The sequence below is a fragment of the Erythrolamprus reginae genome, chromosome 6 (assembly GCF_031021105.1).
Source record: "Erythrolamprus reginae isolate rEryReg1 chromosome 6, rEryReg1.hap1, whole genome shotgun sequence".
NCBI lineage: Eukaryota > Metazoa > Chordata > Lepidosauria > Squamata > Dipsadidae > Erythrolamprus > Erythrolamprus reginae.
In genome coordinates this window covers 89725782-89749584 of record NC_091955.1, presented here as the reverse complement: position 1 = coordinate 89749584, position 23803 = coordinate 89725782, and the positions used below count along the sequence as shown (strand labels likewise).

The 23803-nt window shown below is 41.4% G+C and overlaps 1 protein-coding gene across 1 annotated transcript in view; it reads right to left on the bottom strand.

The window, feature by feature from the left end:
* SOX5 (SRY-box transcription factor 5) overlaps positions 1–23803 on the bottom strand; it is a 623231-nt gene that overhangs the window by 599420 nt on the left and 8 nt on the right. The window contains exon 1 of the mRNA XM_070754344.1: positions 23727–23803. This exon is cut by the window's right edge and continues 8 nt beyond it. The gene's annotated coding sequence lies outside the window, so the exon portion shown is untranslated. The remainder of the gene's footprint in view (positions 1–23726) is intronic.

The window sequence follows — 23803 nt, the reverse complement described above, 5'->3', positions numbered from 1 at the left end:
AGCATTGCAAGCTGTGACTTGGCATAGAAAGCCAAGTGGGGAGATGGGAGAGGGAGGTCAGGGCAGTTGGCTGTGCAGAGGGAGAAGCCCCAATTTCAACAGCCCAGCGGGGATCTGCCCATCACACAACATGTTAATTTGGCAAACTCAGGCACCTTGACAAGTCCTTGGCGAATCAGGAGGAAGGAGGAGGCGACTCTTATGATGCTTTTAGGAAAACGAAAGTCTCTTCTCTGCAACTTGCTCCACAGCTCCCATTTCCCTCGCTCTTGCCCCATCCCTGGGTGAGGGTTTCATTTAGGAAACCCAGGCACAGAACTCAGATTGCAAGAAGGCTTTGCTCAAAGGGGAAGGAAGGAAGGAAGGAAAGAAGGAAGGAAGGAAAGAAGGAAAGAAGGAAGGAAGGAAAAGGGAGGGAAGGAGGAGAAAGGAATGGAGAGAAGGAAGGGAGGGAGGAAGAAAAGAAAGAAAGGTGGAGGGAGGGAGGGAGAAAGGGAGAGAAGGAAGGGAGGGAGGAAGGGAGGAAGGAAGAGAGGAAGGGAAAAAGGAAGGGAGGGAGGGGAAAAGGAAAAAGTAAGAGAAAGAAAGAGGAAGGAAGGAAGGAAGGAAAAGGGAGGGAAGGAGGAGAAAGGAATGGAGAGAAGGAAGAGTGGGAGGAAGGAAGGGAGGGAGGAAGAAAGAAAGAAAGAAAGAAAGGTGGAGGGAGGGAGAAAGGGAGAGAAGGAAGGGATGGAGGAATGGAGGAAGGAAAAAAGGAAGGAAGGAAGGGAAAAAAGGAAGAAGTAAGAGAAAGAAAGTGGAAGGAAGGAAAAGGGTGGGTGGGAGAAGAAAGGAATGGAGAGAAGGAAGAGAGAGGAAGGAAGTGAGGGAGGATGGAAGGAAGGAAGGAAAGAAAGAAAGAAAGAAAGAAAGAAAGGGGGAGGGAGGGAGGGAAAAGGAAGGGAGGGAGGGAAAAAGGAAGAAAGGGAAAAGAAAGAGAAAGAAAGAGGAAGGGGGGAGGGAGGATAGGAAGGAAGGAATTTTTGAGGATACAAAGACAAAATTGTGCTAAAAGATATGGAAAAGCACTCTGCAATGGATTTTATATTTTTCAAACTTTACACTACAATTCTCAACTCAAAAGCTGCAACTCTGCATTCAACCTGTAGATGAGTGCACAAAAGAAATGAAATTATCTAACACACATACATATTCAAAATTCACTGGAACTAAAAAAAGATTAAAAACATTTGGAATGGTGTCTCAAAAGTTGCTTTTTCAAGGCCTGATTTTACTTTAAAGACATGCAATGAAAAATTTGGGAGCTACCAATTTATGAAGAATAATGATTAAGTTATGAGAGTTAAGCGAATCAGCTTTTATCTCTGCTTGTTTCCCTCCCTTCTATCTACCTTAATGAGATTACTTGGAAATTTTCATTAAATAATGTTATTATTTAACAAAGGAATCCTGCCTAACTGTCCTGTTTTTATGTTGTGAAAATCGTCTGAATATAAGCAGTTGTTGTTGGGTTCTTTCTTTTCATCAAGGTAGAATGACCAATATTTTCACAGAAACCAGCCTTCATTTACTCTATTCTTTTGCCCCTCATTATAACTGATGTTTATCCAGTCAGCGAAGCAGTGGAAGTGATGTGCCGGTGCCTGGAGGCTGTTGGGGTCTGGATGGGTGTCAACAGACTCAAGCTCAACCTGGATAAGACTTAGTGGCTGTGGGTTTTGCCTCCCAAGGACAATTCCATCTGTCCGTCCATCACCCTGGGAGGGGAGTCACTAACCCCCTCAGAGAGGGTTCGCAACTTGGGTGTCCTCCTCGATCCACAGCTCACATTAGAGAAACATCTTTCAGCTGTGGCGAGGGGGGCGTTTGCCCAGGTTCGCCTGGTCCACAAGTTGCGGCCCTATTTGGACCGGGAGTCACTGCTCATAGTCACTCATGCCCTCATCACCTCGAGGCTCGACTACTGTAATGCTCTCTACATGGGGCTACCTCTGAAAAGTGTTCGGAAACTTCAGATCGTGCAGAATGCAGCTGCGAGAGCTATCATGGGCTTCCCTAAATATGCCCATGTCACACCAACACTCCGCAGTCTGCATTGGTTGCTGATCAGTTTCCGGTCACAATTCAAAGTGTTGGTTATGACCTATAAAGCCCTTCATGGCATCGGACCAGAATATCTCCGGGACCGCCTTCTGCCGCACGAATCCCAGCGACCAGTTAGGTCCCACAGAGTTGGCCTTCTCCGGGTCCCGTCAACTAAACAATGTCATTTGGCAGGACCCAGGGGAAGAGCCTTCTCTGTGGCGGCCCCGACACTTTGGAACCAACTCCCCCCAGATATCAGAGTTGCCCCCACCCTCCTCGCCTTTCGTAAGCTCCTTAAAACCCACCTCTGTCGTCAGGCATGGGGGAATTGACTTTCCCCCTCCCCCTAGACTTATAAAATTTATGCATGGTACGCTAGTATGTATGATTGGTTTTAAATTGGGGTTTTTAAAATTAATTTAAATATTAGATTTGTTTTACATTGTATTGTTGTTGCTGTGAACCGCCCCGAGTCTGCGGAGAGGGGCAGCATACAAATCTGATTAAAGTAAAGTAAAGTAAAAATCCTAATGGGCTACATCAAAGATGAGCATAAGGTCAACGAGATCTGCTGCAGGGGACTCCAGAGAGTAAGCAAAACTCTTCAATTGAGAAATGGTTCCAACAGAAGATCTGTAGCTCAGATTTCAACTGTGGAACTGTTGATATTCTCTGAGCTGGGGAATTTTGGGAGTTGAAGTCCACAAGTTTTTAAAGTGACCGAGTTTGGGAACCTTTGCTCTAGGGCAGTGTTTCCCAATCTTGACAACTTGAAGATATTTGGACTTCAACTCCCAGAATTCCCCAGCCAGCAAATGCTGGCTGGGGAATTCTGGGAATTGAAGTCCAGATATCTTCAAGTTGCCAAGGTTGGGAAACGCTGCTCTAGCCTATAGAAAGGACAGCCCCACACCTCGACAAAGTGCAGATTAGTGGCTCCCTCTTGTGGGTCAACTGATTTAGTCACCAGAATTCCTACTTCAAGATCTCTAAGGACTTCCAACATATTATTAATTAATTAATTAATTAATTAGTTTGTTTGTTTGTCAAACAAGTACAGAATTATAGTTCATATTGACATAACGTAAGTAGGAAGTAGTGATAGAAAAGATAAAAAGACAGAAAGGACAGGGATGGTAGGCACGAAGGTGCAATTATGGATGCCCCTTACAGACCTCTGAGTAAAGGGGAGATGTCACCTATAGATAATGTAAGATTTTGGGGTTTGGGGAAGAAATCAGGTAGTGAATTCCAGGTGTTGACCGCCCTATTGCTGAAATCGTTTTTTCGGCAGTCTAGTTTGGAGCGATTTACCTTTTAGTTTGTGTCTATTACATTTATTATTTATTTATTTATTTATTATTTAGATTTGTATGCCGCCCCTCTCCGAGGACTCTTACATGCTCTTATGTTGTTGTTGTTAAAGGCGAAGTAGTCTCTAAAAGGGGGCACATTATGATGTATGATTTTGTGAACAACAGTTAAATCCGTTCGGAGGCCACGTAGATGTAAATTTTCTAAACGTTGTATTTGACGTCTGGAGGAGTAAGGTAGTTTGTTATGTGAGGAGGAGTGGAGGACTCTTCTTGTGAAGTATTTCTGGACTCTTTCAATTGTATTCATGTCTGTTATGCAGTGTGGCCTGACCAATGTTTTGCATGCTCTGATTAATAAATCAGTGTTTCTAGGGAAGGAGCTGCATAAGATAAAATTTACAACTCTTAATGCTTTTTTGGCAATGCTGTTACAGTGGGCTCTAGCACCTAGGTCATTGGATAGGAGTTCTCCAAGGTCTTTGATTAAGTGAGGATCATCTGTGAGTTCAATTCTTCCAAGTATGTATTTAGTATTCTGAGTCTTTTTACCAATGTGTAAGACAGACCATTTGTTGGTTGAGATTTGAAGTTGCCAGTTGTTAGACCATCCTTGTCGGTTTTATTAAATAGCTTAACATCATCAGCAAAGATAAACATAATAAATAATCCCATGGAGACCTCTTGAGATGAATCTCCATTGAAAATCCAGAAGCTGTAATGTTGTTTATTGTGACTTTATTGTTCTTTCACAGCACTGAGAGCATCTGCACCAAAGACAAATTCCTTGTGCGTCCAATCACACTTGGCCACTAAAGATTTCTATTCTATTCTATTCTATTCTATTCTAGTCTAGTCTAGTCTAGTCTATTCTAGTCTAGTCTAGTCTAGTCCATTTCACTTCTTCCATTTGTAGGCAGAAACCCATAATTCTGATAAAATTTTCTATAACAAAAGGCTGGGTGAACATCGCACCAATAGTGGTATTAATGGCAATCCGCCTGTGCATCTAACCTATAGTTATACTTTTAATCTATGCATCTATTTTGTGGGCACTCTTCTGTAAAAACACCCTCTTAATCCATAACACATAAATCAGAAGATGATATAGAGCAGGGGTAGGCAAAGTTGGCTCTTCTATGACATGTGGACTTCAACTCCCAGAATTCCTGAGCTAGCATGATGGGCTCAGGAATTCTTGGAATTGAAGTCCACATGTCATAGAAGAGCCAACTTTGCCTACTCCTGATATAGAGTAACAGAATAACAGAGTTGGAAGAGAACCTGGAGGTCTTCTAGTCTGACCTCTTGCTCAAATGGGAGACTGTTTGCCATTTCAGACAAATGGCTATCCAAATTCTTTTTAAAAACCTCCAGTGACAGAACACACGCACAATTTCTGGCGCCAAGCCATTTCCCTGATTGTTTAATTGAGAGTAGGTTGACCCCCACATTTTAGTGGCAGCCCCGTAGATATTGGAAGGCTGCTATCATGTCACCCCGAGTCCTTCTTTTAAATAAAGAACTGCTCATTCAAACTTTACCCAAAGGATTAAAAAAAAAAATCCTGGCGCATACAGAATGCTCTCATGTTCACACTTGGTATTAGCTATCTTCCTAATGATTCCTTTTTTTAAAAAAAAAATCAATCAGATAATTATCAGAAAATCCAAACAGGGCTTTGTACACAGAGATAATACCATCTGCTTTCATTCGTAGCTTTGTCTCCTTGCCACATCACAATATAGCACATTGTTTTGGCCTGATCACAAGAACCCTCAGATGGCTAGGGTGGAGGAAGGGACCGGCTCTGTAAAAGAGCACATGGAATGCATAGAGGGAACCCGCTTGGAGAATTCTCAACATTGGGGATGTGGAAACCGAGTTGGAACTTATTGAAACTTTATCTATCTATCTATCTATCTATCTATCTATCTATCTATCTATCTATCTATCTATCTATCTATCTATCTATCTACCTCTCTGTCTGTCTGTCTGTCTGTCTGTCTATCTATCTATCTTCTATCTACTTACCTCTCTCTCTCTCTCTCTCTCTCTCTGTCTATCTATCTATCTATCTATCTATCTACTTACCTCTCTCTCTGTCTGTCTGTCTGTCTATCTATCTATCTACCTATCTACCTACCTATCTAGTTTCAAGTTTCAAGTTTTATTGGATTTATATGCCGCCCCTCTCCGAAAACTCGGGGCGGCTACCTACCTACCTATCTACCTACCTACCTATCTAGCTATCTTCCTATCTACCTACCTAGCTATCGACCTATCTACCTATCTAGCTATCTAGCTATCTACCTATCTATCTAGCTATCTCTATCATTCATCTATCTACCCATCTACCTATCTATCTACCCATCTACCTATCTATCTAGCTATATAGCTACCTACCTACCTACCTACCTATCTATCTAGCTATCTCTATCATTCATCTATCTATCTACCTATCTACCTATCTATCTAGCTATCTCTATCATTCATCTACCTACCTACCTACCTACCTACCTACCTATCTATCTATCTATCTATCTATCTATCTATCTATCTATCTCTATCATCTATCTATTGATTGATAATTTAATTTAATAATTTAATTTAATTTATAGGACACCTTTCTCCTTGAAGACTCCGGGCGGCTTACAACAGTAAAAAAAAATGATACAAAATTTAAAATACCCCAAATACATAACTAAGAACAAGTAAAAATTTAACCCAATAAAACAGCACACTGTCATCACTCATACATACTAAGGGCCAGAGCGGTGAACCATCACTCAACAACCCCAACATAAATGTGTAACCCCAATCTTCAAGAAAGGATCCAGAGGTGATTCAGGAAATTATAGACCAGTCCGTTTAACCTCAGTTCCAGGCAAAGTGATGGAAACCATTATTCAAGATAAAATTACTGGGCACATAGAAGAACAGACATTGCTGAAAGAAAATCAACATGGTTTCTGCAAAGGCAAATCATGTCTTATTAACTTGTTAGAATTCTTTGAGGGTGTAAATAAACACTTAGATAAAGGGGACCCAGTTGATATTGTATATCTTGACTTGCAAAAGGTTTTTGACAAAGTCCCTCACCAAAGGCTCCTAAAAGAAGCTCTTCAGCCACGGAATTAGAGGACAAGTCTTGTCCTGGATTGGTAACTGGCTAAATTGGAGGAAGCAAAGGGTGGCAATAAATGGGAAGGAAATAAAATTTTATGGGACACCGTTTTTTCCTCCCTTCCCATAGGTAACAATCATTCTTGAATCCGATCCTGGAGACAGAAGGGAGGAAATTCAATTTATCAAAATGTAAAAAAATAAAAACCTATTCAAAGTTTATAATGTGAGCTTTGTTCTAAATATGGAATTTGTTTCAATTACGTTCATTTCCTTTATCGACTCATCCACATGTAGTTCCCTCAAAGAACTTAGTAAGACCTTGAAAGCCAGTTGGTGTAGTAATTAAGATGAGGCTTAGGGACATAGCACCCAAGTTCAAGTACATTCTCAACCCTAGAATCTCATGGAATGATTTTGGACCTCTCTCTCTCTCTCTCCCTCTCTCATTGTAAAATTTAGATTTCAGTGGGAAATTGCAGCTATCTAAAACACACAGTCCAATGTGACATGACATGGATCATTAATTTCACAAGGCATCAGATGTGCTGAACAGGATATATTGTGGTCTTAGGTAGTGGTGGGATTTGCCAGGTCTCTGAACTACTCAAAATTTCCACTACCAGTTCTGCAAACTACTCAAAATGTTTGCTGCCGATTGGCCAAACTACTCAAAATTTCCACTACCAGTTCTCCAGACTACTCAAAATTTCCGTTTCCAATTCTCCAAACTAGTCAAAATTTCCACTATCATTTCTCCAAACTACTTAAAATTACCACTACCAGTTCTCTGAACTACTCAAAATTTCCACTACTGGTTCTCCAGGCTACTCAAAGTTTTTGCAACCAGTTCTCCAAACTACTTAAAATTCCCACTACCGGTTCTCTGAACTGCTCAAAATTCCCACTCTCAGTTCTCCAGAACTGACCACAACCTGATGAAACCCACCTCTGGTCATAGGTCTTATGTTGCCTACCATAACTTCTTTAGGCTTCTAACTTTCTTTTTACAAAAGTTTGAACTGTAGAGTTCGTGGCGGCCTTTGCGCTTGGTGAGGTATAATTTTTTTTGCAGATGTTTCATTATCCAACTAGGTAATATCAAATTATATGTAGGTAATATCTACTGGTAGATCCACCAGGAACACTCCTTCCAACACTGACAGGGTTATCTGTTGGTGTATAAACCGAGACCCCATACCATTCCTTTCTAGCACTGATGAGGTTACCTAGTTAGATAATGAAATGTCTGCAATATATACAGAATATATACAATGGTACCTCTACTTACAAACCTAATTCGTTCCATGACCAGGTTCTTAAGTAGAAAAGTTTGTAAGAAGAAACAATTTTTCCCATAGGAATCAATGTAAAAGCAAATAATGTGCGTGATTGGGGAAACCACAGGGAGGGTGGAGGCCCTGTTTCCTCCTAGGAGATTGCTAGAGAGATCCCACGGAGGCTTCTCCCCACCTTTTCCGGCCCTGTTTCCTCCCAGGAGATTCCTAGAGAGGCCCCATGGAGGCTTCCCCCTGTTTTTTCCGGCCCTGTTTCTTCCCAGGAGATTTCTAGAGAGGCCCCATGAAGGCTTCTCCCCATCTTTTCTTTCCCTGTTTCCTCCCAGGAGATTCCTAGAGAGGCCCCACGGAGGCTTCTCCCCGCCTTTTCCGGTCCTGTTTCCTCCCAGGAGATTCCTAGAGAGGCCCCACGGAGGTTTCTCCCTGCCTTTTCCATCCTTGTTTCCTCCCAGGAGATTCCTAGAGAGGCCCCAGGGAGGCTTCCCCCCATTTTTTCCGGCCCTGTTTCCTCCCAGGAGATTCCTAGGAGAGGCCCCACGGAGGCTTCTCCCCACCTTTTCCGGCCCTGTTTCCCCCCAGGAGATTCCTAGAGAGGCCCCACAGAGGCTTCTCCCTGCCTTTTCCGTTTACAGTTTCGGAGGCTTGGGTTCTTAAGTGAAAAACGGTTCTTGAGAAGAGGCAAAAAAATCTTGAACACCCGGTTCTTATCTAGAAAAGTTTGTAAATAGAGGCATTCTTAGAGGTACCACTGTATTCAGGTTGATACAGCCCCCAAGGTTTTCAAATTTTCTTTTTTTTCCAGGTCCTGCCATACACAATCAGGACTTGAGAATGGTTGTGGACCGGGTTCTCCCACCTCCATCTCTCATGCTAACTAATTAATTCATCCCTAATAGGACCTGTTGAAATCACCCTACCGGTGGGTGGAAATTAAACATTTTACAGCCTTAACCTGTCCAAAAGGTTGCAAAGCCCTGGAAGCACGGTTCTATCTCTGAACTCTGCCACTCTGCTAATAAAAACCATATTGATTTATGTCAGTGTTTATAACGAATTTCCAATGCCGCCACTGAAAATCCTAATTACAGAATCAACACACAGGAAAAAAAAATTCGTCACACAATAGTCTTCCATTGGGAATTTGAAGCCAATTAATTAACCACTTCTCTCCAATAATCACATCAGCTCCCTTCAAATTCTTTCAGCTTCAGCCCCTATAGATTTATGGATCACAGAGGTTAGGCTACCACTTCATTTTTTTCTACTTTATTGTTTTGTTTACCTTTTTTTTTGTTAAAAAAAGAAAGGAAAAAAAAAAGAAGAAACTCCGATGTCTGCTGAAAACCCGATTCCATTTGATTTACTCTCCCAGGCTGGTTTTTTTTCTTTCTCCTTTTTATTAAATATGTTTGACTGCGATTTCTAATTAAATGTCGAATTAATTTTGGCAAACCAACCACAGATGCAGTTTATGCTCAATTTTATCAGACAGATTTATTTATAAGCTGTCAGCTTCTTGAAAAGACTTCATTTCAGAGAGGGCTTAAATTGCAAACAGTAGCTGTAAATGGGACTACTGTTCTCTCCGAGACTAAAAGAAATGTGCTATAAATGTCCATTCCATCTGCGAGGAATTATAAAACAATCACAATCCTTGATTTCCCCCCCCCAACCCACCCCCCTCCTTCCTTCCTTGGGCCCTTTATTAAATTAGTTCAACTCAATTAAAAATAACTTCAAAAACCTTTCAGGCTCCTTTTGTTTCACGAAATACTTGGAACTCTTTGCACGAAACGTCACTCTTTTAACTAATCTTTTTTTGCTAAATGGCAGAGAATAGCAGTATTGTGACTTCAGATAGCACTTTTCCAGGGTTTCTACTGTACCGAATTGAGGTCACTTCAAGACAATGCCCGACACCCAATAGCCATTCAAACATTCTTCACAACTCTATCAAGTGCGCCTTTCTTTCTCTCTTTTTCCTTCCCCCCCCTCTCTTTTTCTTCTAGCTTTTCTCTTCTGGCAAAGTCACGGGACAATTGGCGGGGAGGGGTAGCCACCCCCAGCACCATTTATGGGCACCGTATTTGCACATGACAAAGACTATTCTTTCTGGTTTGCCAATTCTCTCTTTAAGAAGGGAGGGAGGCAGGAGGGCAAGAGGAGAAGAAGAAAAAGAAGGAACAAACCCAGATAGATTTTCCCACCACTACAATGATTGAAATGTTGCTCAGACCTTCAACAAAGCAGCCATTCAGCCTCCACTTCCTGAATTTAGCTACTTAAAAGTTAGGCAAAAAAGGGGGGGGGAAGGAAAAAGAAATGGGGGAGAGAAACAGAATGCAAGAAATTGCATGTTATTTTATTTTATTTGTTTGTTTGTTTGATTGTTTGTTTGTTTGATTTTTATGCCGCCCTTCTCCTTAGACTCAGGGCAGCTTACAACATGTTAGCAATAGCACTTTTTAACAGAGTCAGCATATTGCCCCCACAATCTGGGTCCTCATTTTACCCATCTCGGAAGGATGGAAGGCTGAGTCAACCTTGAGCTGGTGATGAGATTTGAACCACTGACCTACAGATCTACAGTCAGCTTCAGTGGGCTGTAATACAGCACTCTACCTGCTGCGCCACCACGGCTCTTATTTGTTTGTTTGTTTGTTTGTTTGTTTGTTTGTTTGTTTACTTACTTACTTACTTACTTAATTTACTTACCTACCTACCTACCTACCTACCGTTCTACCGGGCTCTAGGGTATGAGTCTCCCGAAAATTCAAGGGTACAAATTTCAGACACACACACACACACTTGAAAGTTCAAAAACAATGTTCTTTATCACAAAAATTCAAAAGAAACAAAGCACCCTTTTTGTATTGCAAAGAGCACTCGTCCCAAAACAACCTGGTAGTCTGTACAATCCCCTTAATCAGTCCTTAAGTACTTAGCTAGCAGCTGTGAAGGAACGTCACAGCCCTCCTTCTTCCACGAAGTGAGACACACACACTTTGCTCTGCTTTGGTTTCAAAGTCTTGAAAAATCAACAAAGTCTGGAAACAGCAAGGCATGGTCCTGGAGAAACAACAATCAGATAATCTTCCACAACGGCCAAGCCAGCACACTGCTATTTATATCAGCAGCTCTAATTACTGGAGCCCCACCAAAACACAGGTGGCCTCTCTTATCTCCTGTAATATTTCTTCAATTGGTCTCTTCGATGCATAACTGCGCATGCATGGGCCTAAAACTTCCTCATCCGAATCGACTGAAGATAATGGAGATTGGCTTCCTGGGCTGTGTGCCAAGCCCCCCTCTTCCAAGTCACTCCCACCTTCTTCTTTATCCGAGGAAACTGCGCTACCTGACTCTGTCGGCAATAAAACAGGCCTATGACATGTTGATGTTTCCCCTGCATCCACCTCCACATTCCTTGGGGCAGGAGCTGGGCCACAGCCAACCACAACACCTATCTACCTACCTACCTACCTACCTACCTATCTATCTATCTATCTATTTTGTCCAATGCATAATAATATACAATGAAGTTTATAGAGGTTATACTCGAGTAAAATATATTAGAGAAAGAATAGAAGTGAAAATTTAGGAATAGAATATATCAATTAGAGAATAGAAGGATATTATGAGAGTAATATAAGAAGAATAGAATAGAAGAATAGTCGATACGATATAGGAGATATAGGAGAGACAATAGGACAGAGGACGGAAGGCACTGTAGTGCATTTATGCATGCCCCTTACTGACCTCTTAGGAATCTGGAGAGGTCAACTGTGGATAGTCTAAGGGTAAAATGTTGTGGGTTAGGGGAAGATACTACGGAGTCCGGTAATGAGTTCCACGCTTCGACAACTCGGTTACTAAAGTCATATTTTTTACAGTCCAATTTGGAGCGGTTAATATTAAGCTTGTATCTGTTGTGTGCTCTTGTGTTGTTGTGGTTAAAGCTAAAGTAGTCGTTGACAGGGAGGATGTTGCAGCATATGATCTTGCAGGCAACACTTAGATCATGTTTAAGGCATTGTAGTTGTAATGTGCATGACCAATTAAATACTCATATACACTCACACAAAAATCAGGGGCTATCAATAAAATTGAGGTTGTAATCTTTTTTGGTGCATGTTACCCATATTGTAGAACATAGTTTTTATTGCTTTCTCTCTAAACGATAACGTGTGAACCTCTTTGCTGTGGTGTAAGCTTTGGAGTCACTTGAGAGATGTTAGCAAGAGCAGCTATCAGTAACATTAATTTAAGACACAATCACTTTAGTTCAAACCTGGCTTGTCTCAGAAGGACAATTTGATCTTGCCGCATGCCTCCCTAAGGCCAGAGTTGACCTCCTCTGGGTCCCGTCGACTAAGCAATGCATGGAGGAGGGCCTTCTCTGTGGCTGCCCCGGTTCTATGGAACCAGCTTCCACCCGATGTCTGTACTGCCCCCATACTGCTGGCCTTTCATAAGGCCACGAAAACCTGGCTTTGCTGGCAGGCTTGGGGGCCATAAATTTTACATCCTAGATGGCCACTTTTATGAATGGTGTTCATGTGTATGAGCGTGATTGTCTTGTGTTCCTTATGGTTTTTTTCTTTTATAACTTTTTACTTTTAGAAATGTCCGACTTCTTTTATCTTTTGTATCTATTTTATTGTTCTTTTTATCATTGTTCCAAGCCGCCCTGAGTCCTTCGGAATTGGGCAGCATAGAAGTCGAGTAAATAAATTTGAAAATGTCCACAGTCCCCTCTGTTGAATATGTAATAGCTGAATGTAAATACAGTAGTTTGAATTTGAGTGTTTGAATTTGATTGGTTGCTTCGTTTGAGCGGGAGATTTGTTAAACTGTCAACCTTGTCCTGGGCGGGGAAAAAGAGTATAAATACAGGAAGCCAAGCACTGCTCGCAGTTCACACCTGAATACAATTGAATACATTGGAGACAATATCTTCAAGTTGCCAAGGTTGGGAAACACTGCTCTATAGCATTGTTTTAAGAGTAGGGATTGAAGCAGTTTATGTCCAGGATGTGAGGGGTCAGTAAATATTTTCACGGTGCTCTTTTTGATTTGTGCAACATACAAGCCTTCAATGGAAGACAGGTTGGCAGTAACCTTTTTTTTTTTCTCTAGGTCTTAAGACTCCATAGTTCTGGTCCATCACAACTCCTTGCATTAAGAACGAAACCCACTCGGCCCTTTGCACTGCGTGACATTACGCGATAGAGAGCAGGGAAATTGTGCCTCAAACCCCAACTGAGGCTTTTACAAGCATCAGGATGAGTTTTATCGCTTGGCTCTAAGAAATGGAGCAGAACCTGGAAATTGGTCTACACCCCTGGTCACCCATTCCAGGATATGAAGCAAAAGTCTGATTCACACACTAGATCCGCAAAGTGGTGGTAGCCCATACAAAAAGTCAGAGCAACTTCATTCAGCGAGACCAGAACAAGAAATAGGGGTGCAGGTAGCCTGTTTCCCCAAAACACGACATTCACTGATAATAAGCCCAATGGGACTTCTGAGTGCATAAGGCCAACCGCTTATTTCAGGGTTCCAAAAAAATATAAGATAGGGTCTTATTTTCAGGGAAACGGTGCATTTTCAGGGTTTTCCTTTTATTCAGGTATGAAGCCAACTTTCACTAGTGAGAAATGAAGTACAGTGATACCTTGTCTTACAAACTTCATTGGTTCTGGGACGAGGTTCGTAAGGTGAAAAGTTTGTAAGACGAAACAATGTTTCCCATAGGAATCAATGGAAAAGCGATTAATGCGTGCAAGCCCAAAATTCACCCCTTTTGCCAGCCGAAGCGCCCGTTTTTGTGCTGCTGGGATTCCCCTGAGGCTCCCCTCCATGGGAAACCCCACCTCCAGACTTCTGTGTTTTTGCGATGCTGCAGGGGAATCCCAGCAGGGGAATCCCAGCATCGCAAAAACGAGCGCTTCACTGGCAATGGAAGTCCGGAGGTGGGGTTTCCCAGTGAAGGGAGCATCAGTGAAATCGCAGCATCACAAAAACACCAAAGTCCTCGAAATCCCACCTCTGGACCTCTGTGTTTTTGCGATGCTGCAATTTCACTGATGCTCCCTTTGCTGGGAAACCCCGTTTTTGCGCTGCTGGTATTCCCTTGCTGGTATTCCCCTGCAGCATCACAAAAACACGGGGGTTTCCCATGGAGGGGAGCCTCAGGGAATCCCAGCAGCGCAAAAACGGGTGCTTCGTTGGAAACGGAAGTCTGGAGGCGGGGCATCCCAGCGGCGGCGGTTGGTTTGTAAGGTGAAAATAGTTTGTAAGAAGAGGCAAAAAAATCTTAAACCCCAGGTTTGTATCTCAAAACGTTTGTATGATGAGGCTTTTGTAAGACGAGGTATCACTGTATTTTAATATTTGGTGATATAATTGATTCTACTAAACCTTCTCTGTGAGAGAGAAATATTCCAATTTTCCAGGTTTGTTTATTTATTTATCTTAGATGCTATCTAACTCCAAACTACTCTGGGCAGCTCACAACATTTTAAACAAAACATCTATTGTTCCAACAACCAAACAGTCTTTATGCTGTGAGTGCCCCAAATTGCAAAGTAAAAAAAAAATAGTTGATTTTTTTTCTTAAGTGGATCAGTCAATCAGTTTGACATGAACATTATAGGTTTAATTTAATGCAATAGAACTAGAAAGCTGATGCTTATATTAAAAATGGGGGGGGTGCGGATATCATGGAATTGTCACCATATTGTTTGTGAACATATTTCCCTTTGCTTGGGCAGATTTTAATGTTGATACAATATTGTGTAAGTATAAATTTTAGGTAATTCATTAGTAGATGGAACAGCTGCATGAAAAGTGAAAAATATAAAAAATATATTTCTACCCTAAAATGGAATCTAGGGAAAGTTTCTTTGACTTTATTTGTGGCAACCTTTATTTCATTGTCCAGATCTACAGTAAATTGATTTGCAAACCTCTTATAAATAACAGCTCTGTTCTGAACAACTGTTTTTATCAGTTAAAAATCTGATCAGCCTTTCTGGTACCCAGAGATAGGAATTATGGAAATTGAAGTCAACCAGATCTGCTAAAGCTGCATGCTGCTTCCCAGATTCGCCCACGTTTCTACAACACTCCGTGGCCTGCATTGGCTGCCGATCAGTTTCCGGTCACAATTCAAAGTGTTGGTCATGACCTTTAAAGCCCTACATGGCATTGGACCAGAATACCTCCGGAACCGCCTACTACCGCACGAATCCCAGCGGCCGATAAGGTCCCACAGAGTTGGCCTTCTCCGGGTCCCGTCGACTAAACAATGTCGTCTGGCGGGCCCCAGGGGAAGAGCCTTCTCTGTGGCGGCCCCGGCCCTCTGGAATCAACTCCCCCCGGAGATTAGAACTGCTCCCACCCTCCTTGTCTTCCGTAAACTACTTAAGACCCATCTATACCGCCAGGCATGGGGGATTTGAGACACCTTTCCCCCAGGCTTATTATAATTTATGTTTGGTATGTATGTGCTGTTTGGTTTTTTAAATTGATAGGGTTTTTAGTTTTTTTCTTAATATTAGATTTGTGCCTGTACAATATTGTTTTATCGCTTGTTGTGAGCCGCCCCGAGTCTTCGGAGAGGGGCGGCATACAAATCTAATAAATTATTATTATTATTATTATTATTATTATTATTATTATTATTAAAAGTCATGTGACTGGCTTAAAGGTGGCCAACTTGACGTCACTCATGTCAAGGGTTAGGGTGCCTGGCCTCTCTCTTGCTTCAAAGAGATACAATTGCCCTATCTATTTACTATTATTGAACATCCAAAATATACTATTTAACTTTATGTATATATGCCCTATGTGTACATACATATTACACACAGGCACACAAAATTGTATTGTTTCTCTATTTGTGAATAAAAACGTATTTAAAAAATAAAATAAATAAATAAAAACGGCCTGCCTTTTTCTGACGTTTTGATTTTCTATCTCTCTGATCCATTTTCTTCTTTATAGCCATGGAGAATTCATGTGATACAGATCGGGGATTAAACAGAGAGAAAGGAAAGTGTCGTATGCTTTTAGAACAGCTGATATATCGCTCTAGGCAGCATAGCTCATACAAATCATACAAAGTTACAAAACTGACATTTAGCAGGGGAATAAATCATACGATGTTCGAAAAGCCAGACTAGAAACTCTTAAAATATATAGCCAGAATTATAACTTCTATTGCTATGAAGGAGTGGACAATGTCTAAGATGACCAATGGGTCACTTGAAGATTTTAATATGTGGGAATAAATTATGACGGATTAACAGTACATGAAGAACATCTAGACGCCTCGAGTCCTCGGAAAGACATATAAATCCAACAAACAAACAATCTACAAACAAACAAGCTGTGGCGAGGGGGGCGTTTGCCCAGGTTCGCCTGGTGCACCAGTTGCGGCCCTATCTGGACCGGGACTCACTGATCACAGTCACTCATGCCCTCATCACCTCGAGGCTCGACTACTGTAACGCTCTCTACATGGGGCTACCTTTGAAAAGTGTTCGGAAACTTCAGATCGTGCAGAATGCAGCTGCAAGAGCAATCATGGCCTTTCCCAGATATGCCCATGTTACACCAACACTCCGCAGTCTGCATTGGTTGCCGATCAGTTTCCGGTCACAATTCAAAGTGTTGGTTATGATCTATAAAGCCCTTCATGGCATCGGACCAGAATATCTCCGGGACCGTCTCCTGCCGCACGAATCCCAGCGACCAGTTAGATCCCACAGAGTTGGCCTTCTCCGGGTCCCGTCGACTAAACAATGTCATTTGGCGGGACCCAGGGGAAGAGCCTTCTCTGTGGCGGCCCTGACCCTCTGCAACCAGCTCCCCCCAGATATCAGAGTTGTCCCTACCCTCCTTGCCTTTCGCAAGCTCCTTAAAACCCACCTCTGTTGTCAGGCATGGGGGAATTGAAATTGTTTTCTCCCTTCCCCCTAGGCTTATAGAATTTATACATGGTATGTTTGTTGGTATGATTGGTTTCTATTGGGGTTTTTGGTTTTTTGGTTTTTTAGATTACTTTTAATATTAGATTTGTTACATTGTTTTTTATTGTTATTAGCCGCCCCGAGTCTTCGGAGAGGGGCGGCATACAAATCTAAATAAACTAAACTAAACTAAATACAACATCACCTGAAATCTTAACAAATGTCATTTAATCTTTATTTAATCTGAAAAAAAGAAGAAAAAGATAATACAGTGGTACCTCTACCTAAGAACGCCTCTACTTAAGAACTTTTCTAGATAAGAACCGGGTGTTCAAGATTTTTTTTGCCTCTTCTCAAGAAGCATTTTCCATTTTAGAACCCGAGCTAAAACATATCTTCTATCTATTTTCATTCCACACAACACACAATTTGTCAACTTTAAGGCTGCCTAACTTATGACTCTATGTACAGCAATTCAGCCATTCCATCCATCTGGCCTATTACGTTTATTAAATTCCAATTGAGGCTGTTTCTAACAAAAAAAATAACGAAATGAGAGAAATTTGCTTTTTTTTCATTTGATGCTTCCAATTCAGCTAATTTTGACAAAGCTGGACTGTTGACTAGGCTGATTCCCTTTAAAGCGCTAAATATTTATTATCTCTCTTAAGCTATGCATTATTAGTCAAAACAATAATAACAACATAATTTGTTTGAAAGGGGAGAAAAAAACAGTAGATGAAATGAATGCAGCTGGTTATTTGGCATTAATTATTGGTGTAATATTTTTCTTCCTATTTTTATTTTATTTTTTTCTCTCTTTTTTATTTTTTCCATTTCCATTTTTTTATTTTTTGTTTTATCTATTAAAAGGAATTATTATTAATTGGGCTAATTGGGACACATGTGATAAATTATTTGGACCTCTCGGTTTTCCCCCTTGAATTAATATACTCTTGATCCATGTAATAGTTAAATAAATTTAGGATTTAGTTGACATGATTGGGAATAAAGTCCAGGAGGGAAGTGTTTTTAATAGGAAAGTGAACACAAGGACAAGGGGACACAATCTGAAGTTAGTTGGGGGAAAGATCAAAAGCAACATGAGAAAATATTATTTTACTGAAAGAGGAGTAGATCCTTGGAACAAACTTCCAGCAGACATGGTAGATAAATCCACAGTAACTGAATTTAAACATGCCTGGGATAAACATATATCCATCCTAAGATAAAATACAGAAAATTTTATAAGGGCAGACTAGATGGATCATGAGGTCTTTTTCTGCCGTCAGTCTTCTCTGTTTCTATGAATATTTGTTTCTCATCTTTAAGGCCAATTTCTATGAAAGTAATGGTAATAAATATCATGAAAGTATTGTTAAGAATACAGTGGTACCTCTACTTAAGAACGCCTCTACTTAAGAACTTTTCTAGATAAGAACTGGGTGCTCAAGATTATATGCCCCTGCTTAAAAATCATTTTCTACTTAAGAACCTGAGCCCAGAAAAATTTCCCAGGAAATTTGAGAGCGGCACAAAGGCCCAGCCAGTTTCCCTTTAATCCCAGCCATCTCGGGCTTTTCTGGGCTGCCAGAAGAGCCTTTCGGTGGTGCTTAAGGAGGCTTTGGCAGCCCAGAGCGAACGGAGCGTTTTCCATTCTCTGGGCGCTTCGCTGTGGTGCCTCCCTCGCGGTGCCTCCTATATACCCGGTGCGAGGTTGCCTTCCGGAGCATCTGGGAATAGAAAGGCAAAAGGGGATGCTCATCTCACCTTCTTCCTTCGGCATCCTCCCACCCAAATTCTCCCACCCAAATTCCTTCATCCTCCCACCCAAATTCCGAGCTTTTATTTCTTTCCTAATGGGTTTTCACACATTATTTGCTTTTACATTGATTCCTATGGGAAAATTGCTTCTACTTAAGAACCTTTCTACTTAAGAACCTGGTCACGGAACGAATTAAGTTCTTAAGTAGAGGTACCACTGTATATGGAGAAGATTGAAGCACTATGGCCTAAAATGATTAGATTTGATTAGAAAAGAAGCAATTTAAAAAGTGTATTAGTTAATAGCACTTAAAATACACATAAGAAATTTGAATAATTATTCTTGTCCAGATGTCAATTGTATTGGAGGCAGCATTGGATGGATCATGAATACCAAAGTTAAAGGAAATAATTATTGTAATGTATGTTCAGATTGATGGTATGTTATTTTGTATATGTGATTGGAGTGAAAAATAAAAAAAAAACCCTTACCAAAAAAATTATTGGTGTAATAGTGTAGCCGCAACTGCTCACTCTACTTTTTCAGTTGTCAATCTTAACACAAAATCTGGCAAGTCAACTTGCAACTTGCTAAAGAGCCACAGACCTATGCAAGAGGTTCTATCCATTTGTGGGATCCCATATCAGCCCCTAATTCCTTTTACATAAGAACATAAGAAGAGCCATGCTGAATCAAGCCAAAGCCCATCAAGTCCAGCATTCTGTGTCACACAGTGGCCTACCAATTGTCCATGGGGATCTTGAGCAGAAAGAGAAGGCAAGACCCTCCCTTTCCCCTGACCCCCAACAAATGGTACCCAAGGGAATCCTGCCTGCCTCAACCAACATAGAGGCGGCACTTGGACATCCATTTCAATAACCACCAATACACTTGGCATCCATGAATCTGTCTAATCCTGCCTTGAAGCTGTTCTGTCTGGGTCACTCCGGAAGCCAATACCAACCCAAGAAGAGAAGCCAGGCACACCGATAAAAGGCAAAGGCAGTTTATAAAATTCAAGAAAAAACACAGGTAACAGAAAACGTCCTTACAAACAGGAAAATGCTGTATCTTCAGATATATCCACGAAGGCAAAAGTCCATGCAGCAATACAGGATTCTTGCTGCCAATACGAGGCTGGAGATAGCAGACCTACACCTCCCACGGGTCTTCCAAACTGCTGGGCCACAAGCCAGGAACAGAGACGCCGAGAACAAAGCAGGACACCGTAACTCCAATTGATAATACTCCACATAGCTTCAAGGGCTTGCCTGCCTTTTAAACCCTGCTAAGGAGGACCACACCCAAGCCCAGCTGTTCCTAATTCAGTGCTGATAATACTTCTTTAATTGCTCCTTTCTCTGATCTGAACGTCTCTGTCGCATGTCAATGACGGCTTGTGCCTCATCACCTAATGACTCCAAGCTACTGGCTGGGGAGAGCCCCCCCCCTGGGGCTCTCATACTGTTCTCCTTCATCCCATTCGTGATTTTCCTCTCCCCCGTCCGACTGTTCAGCCCCCTCCTCTTCGCTGACATCCTCCTCCGGGCATGGAGCCAGCAGAGACACAGCCGGTCCCTGAGCAGCCTCAGGCTGAACGACAACAGAAGCTGTCCAGGCTGACAGCTGTCACAACCTCTTCTGGAAGTGAATTCCATAAACCAAGGACCCTCTGGGTGAAGAAATATTTCCCTTGATTTGTCCTCACTTTCTTACCTATGAACTTTAGGGAGTGCCCCCTCTTCCTAATATTGTGTGATAGAGAAAATATTTTTTTCCCAATCCCATGTGTAATTTTATACACTTCGATCAAGTCACCCCTTAAACGCCGTCTTTCAAGGCTGAAGAGACCAAGGCATTGCAACCTGGTATCATAAGGGAGATGCTCTATTCCCTTGATCATTCTTGTTGCCCTTTTTTGCACCTTTTCCAGTTAATAATAATAATAATTATAATAATAATAATTTATTGGATTTGTATGCTGCTCCTCTCCGTAGACTCGGGGCGGCTAACAACAATAATAAAAACAGCATATGACAATCCAATAATAAAACAACTAAAAACCTTTATTATAAAACCAAACATACAGACAAACATAACTTGTAATGGCCTAGCGGGAAGGAATATCTCAACTCCCCCATGCCTGGCGGTATAAATGAGTCTTGAGTAGTTTACGAAAGACAGGGAGGGTGGGGGCAATTCTAATCTCCGGGGGGAGTTGGTTCCAGAGGGCCGGGGCCACCACAGAGAAGGCTCTTCCCCTGGGGCCCGACAAACGACATTGTTTAGTCGACGGGACCCGGAGAAGGCCAACTCTGTGGGACCTTATCGGTCGCTGGGATTCGTGCGGTAGCAGGCGGTTCCGGAGGTAATCTGGTCCAATGCCATGTAGTCCATTATATCTTTCTTCTCCCTATATTTCTCTTGTTCCTTTTCATTATGTAAAAGACTTTAAAATGAGGTTTGTTCCAGACTATTAACCTAAGCCGGGTGAACACAGAGATAAAATTTCCTCGTCAGAGGGAACAAAGAAATTGCTTGGGTGTGGTAATTGCAATGACAAGGTTGTCCAGACAGATTGTGATGTAATGAAATGAAATATTTGACAAATGGGTCTCAGAAACATAGATGAGTGGCAAGAGCTCATGCTAATATATTTAGAAGAAATGTTTAAGGAGATCTGTCCAGCAGTTCCAGATACATAACCGGTAGTAACATTTTTTTAAATCCCACCATTGGTTACGTGACAATGTGTCATCCAGTGCTACCAGTTCTCACCAGTTTGGCGAACCGGTAGCAGCAGCAGTAGGAGGCTTCACTCACTCAGTAAGATGATGATGATGATGATGATGATGATGATGATGACGATTATTATTATTATTATTATTATTATTATTATTATTATTATTAATTAGATTTGTATGCCGCCCCTCTCTGTCATCAAAAATATTCTGCAGATGCACAGAAGCTTCTGCACATGTGTAAAAATGTTGCACACACCTGTACACCCACATGCTCCCATTCCTGAACCAAACCCTAGAGGTCAAGGTCTTCTTCGAACACGATGGATGAACATAGTCACTTTACTCAAACAAGCCTTGATACGAGAGTTGCCCAGAAAGTAATGCACCACATTTTTTTTCTTCAACTATTATTTAATGAACACAAAGAAACTTATGCACACAAGGAAATGGCAGTACTAGTTAAAAGCAATGCGATGGGAGAATTTAGAGAAATAAAACAAGCAGCGATAGAAAGCGCTCAGGCAGTAATAGTTTTGGGTTGGAAGGATGCGACAAAATGGACAATGCAAAATTGGTATAGGTACATGGTGGACCATATTCAATTTGAAATTATGGATAAAAGGATAAATTCGGATAATGAAACTGAATTGGGACAACTGATGGGACGGTGGGACAAGGTAAGACGATATATGGTGAGCAGAATCCGAGACCAAGCTACAAGAAATAAATTGGAATCACTCTATAATATGTAAATAGATATATTGCTCTTGGGTCAAGTAGATCATATAAGAAACACCCCCGATTTGGTGGTGGGGTATGTGTGTGTGTCTGGGTGGTGGGCACATTTCACTATGCACTGTTTTATGTTGTGTGTGTTGTTGTTAAAAATTAATAAAAATAATTATAAAAACAAAACAAAATGAAGAAACTTACACACAAGAAAGAATGATGTTTCTTCTACACTCCCTGTTTTTCCACGTAATCTCCGTCCCGTTCTATGGCCTCCCTCCAGCAAGACACAAGGGGGTGTATGCCCTATCAGTACCACTCCTTGTTTTAATAGCCTCACCCTCTGTTCTTCTGTTCTATTCTTCTAATGGCCTCACCCTCTGTGCCCAGCGACTAACCGTACTTCTGTCGACTGCAAATTCTCCATAAACTGTACACAAATGTTTGTGAATGTTCCCAACAGTTTCTTTCTCCGCGGTGAGAAATTCAATGACGACACACTTACAGACGCCATTTCAAAACACTGCGACAGCTAAGCTATCTGTCTGAAGAAATGCCAAATTTACACACACACTCATGACAACTCAAAGAATGTATATCTAAAGTTTTGTATTCCTACCTTTACTGTAGGCTGAGAAAAAAAATATGGTGCATTACTTTCCGGGCAGCCCTCGTACAAGAAGAAATTTATAAGAGCATTTAGAGCAAGTTCTCAACTTTTACAAAGTTCCCCGTGCATTTATCATGTATGCATGTAACAACTATGGATGATGACCACCCACATCATGATTGCAAATACCAAATTGCATATCATTACTCAAATAATGCTTGCTTGATTATGATTTCTCATAATCTAAGACATTTCTCAGGCACACAGTTTTAGGCTTTTCAACACTGCTTATTTGTATTAAGTCTCCACTACTGTTTTACGCTGTTAAAAGCTTTGAACAATCAAGATATTTTATTTTATAAGGTTTTATTAGAACCAGACTTTTAAAACGGTGTTACGAACCGTCCCATGAATATACCTGGCCTTCGAAGGATGAGGTTATCGATATTCTTGGAGGAGCAACATGCAAATATGAAAAAAACAGAGTTTGCATTTTGACATCAAACTGAAACATTTCATTGTTTTGGTATTGTGCAGTTAGAGATGGATACTTATGGGTGGACTATGAGTGATGGAGAAGGAAAGGGAAAAGGAGTTATGAGTAGTGATGGGCGAACCTAACCCACACAATTCAGGTCCGTACCGAATTTTGCAGTGTTTGGTATGCCGAACACGAACCCGAATTTTTTTCAAACTTCGGGCAAAGTTCGGGGTCGTGTTCGGTGTTCGGAGCTTTGACGTTACCGTCAGGTTGCTAAGGACGCCAAGGTGATCACTTCTTGGATTCCATGGAATCCAGGAAGTGATCACCTTGGCGTCCTTAGCAGCCTGCCGGTGATGTCAAAGCTCCATTCCCGGAATCTCTTCGTGGGAGAGATTCCCCGTTCAGGTTTGAGTTCGGGTTCGGTTCGGGTTCGTCCGAATTTTGCGTAAAGTTCATCCAAACTTGCCGAACCTGAAGTGGATCATTAAAATTACCCACCAATTTCCATCTAATGAATATATTATGGACCTATGGAATTATTGTACAACATACAGTGAAAATAGATATGGAAGGAGCTACATTTAAACTACATACCTGAGAGTCAGAGCCAAACATGAATTCCAGCGTTGGGGATAAGATTAATCTCAGTAGATTCCCACCTAACAAAGCTT